Source organism: Phodopus roborovskii, unplaced genomic scaffold, assembly GCF_943737965.1.
Source record: "Phodopus roborovskii unplaced genomic scaffold, PHOROB, whole genome shotgun sequence".
NCBI lineage: Eukaryota > Metazoa > Chordata > Mammalia > Rodentia > Cricetidae > Phodopus > Phodopus roborovskii.
In genome coordinates, this window is record NW_026126407.1 from 17,717,318 (window position 1) to 17,719,293 (window position 1,976).

Genomic DNA, 1,976 nt, shown 5'->3' on the forward strand with positions numbered 1-1,976 from the left:
TACACTCAAAGGGTCTATGCCTGAGAATTTGTAACATCAGTTGATTGAAGGCTCTGACCTTCTGTATCAGTCTTGCAAGCCAATCTAAGGTGTACAAAAGAGAACTTGACTTTCAAATTCAAGTGCTGTAGCTTGGCAAGATTGCAACAAAGGATTGAAATAAATAAATCTAGCTTCCCAATGGCCCAGGCAATACTCTTCATTGAAAAGTAGATAAAACTGAAGAAATTGCTGCCAGATTTAGCACACAATATCTAAGTATACATCAAGAAACTGTTTTAGGAAACACTTCAAATCAAGAATCTCCTTCCAGTCAAACATAGAAGAATGTCCTTCCAAACAGAGAAACCCTCTTCAAGTCTCAATAGCACATCCTAACTCACAGGGAGAAGTGGACAGTAGGAAAGGGAAACTCATTCAGAAGGTACAGGCCATCAGCCCATCCCCATCTGGCCAGATCCACCAGAGCAGAGGAGGTTCCTGTAAGCTTCAGCCAAAACAAACTAAGAAATACACTTCTGGCCTTCTCCTCTCCCTGCCATGGCTCGGGCTGGTCCCCTCATATTGGTCTACTACAAAAAGGGGGAGTCATGTAGCAAAAATGTCACTTTGCCAGCTGTGTTCAAAGATCCCATTCGACTGGATATTGTGAACTTTGTTCACACACACTTAAGGAAAAACAACATACAGCCCTATGCTGTGAGTGAATTAGCAGGTCATCAGACCAGTGCTGAGTCATGGGGTACTGGCAGAGCTGTGGCTCGAATTCCCAAAGTCTGAGGTAGTGGGACCCACCGTTCTGGCCAGGGTTCCTTTGAAAATATGTGCCCAGGAGGCCTCATGTTTGCACCAACCAAAACCACAGAGTGAACACAACTCAAAAGCACCATGCCATCTGTTCTGCCCTGACTGCCTCAGCCCTACCAGCTTTGGTGATGTCTAAAAGTCATCATATTGAGGACGTTCCTGAACTCCCTGTGGTGGTTGAAGACCAAGGAAGCTGTTCATCTGCTTAAGAAACTTAAAGCTTGGAATGACATCAAAAAGGTCTGTGCCTCTCAGAGAATGAGAGCTGGCAAGGGCAAAAATGAGAAACTGGAGATGTATCCAGCACAGCGGACCCTGCATCATCTATAATGAAGATAATGGTATCATCAAGGCCTTCAAAAACATCCCTGGTGTTACTCTGCGTAATGTAAGCAAGCTGAACATTTTGAAACTTCTCCCAGTGTACATGTGGGATGTTTCTGCATTTGGACTGAGAGTGCCTTCCGGAAGTTAGATGAGTTGTATGGCACTTGGCGTAAGGCTGCTTCCCTCAAGAGTAACTATAACCTTCCCATGCACAAGATGATGACCATAGAACTTAGCAGAATCTTGAAAAGCTCAGAGATCCAAAGAGCCCTCCGAGCACCACACAAGAAGATTCATGGTAGAATCTTGAAAAAGAATCCTCTGAAGAACCTGAGAATCCTGTTGAAGCTGAACCCTTACGCAGACTTTGCGCAGGAATACCATTCTTCACCAGGCCAGAAATCACAAACTCTGGGTGAAGAAACTAGAAGCAGCAACAGCACTGGCAGCCAAGTCAGAGAAAGAGGCAGCAGAAAAGAAGCCTGCAGAGAGTAAGAAACAAAAGGAGCCTGTGGATGTTGAGAAGCTGAAGAAGCCTGCAAGCAGCAACTACCAAGAAACTAGCAGCTGGGAAGAAACCAGCAGAGAAAAAAACCTTCCACAGAAGAGAAAAAGCCTGCTTCTTAAATCTGTTTCATTCCATACGCATTGTTGTCTTGTTACCTGGAATTGTGACTCCTGCAATGTTGTGGCCTATTGTCATTGTTACTGTTTAAGTAAGCAAAGAATCGCCCCTAAAATAGTGGGCACAGCCTGGTGGCAGTGGATGTCTTCTCAGATACTTGGGAGACTGAAGAAGGAGGATTATAAATTCATATCCTGAGAATGGCAGGATACAGGTG

The 1,976-nt window shown here is 44.6% G+C and overlaps 1 pseudogene; it reads left to right on the forward strand.

Moving 5' to 3' along the window:
- The first annotated feature begins 531 nt into the window (after nt 1-531).
- Nucleotides 532-1,761, forward strand: LOC127219750 (60S ribosomal protein L4-like; annotated as a pseudogene).
- The last annotated feature ends 215 nt before the right edge of the window (nt 1,762-1,976 follow it).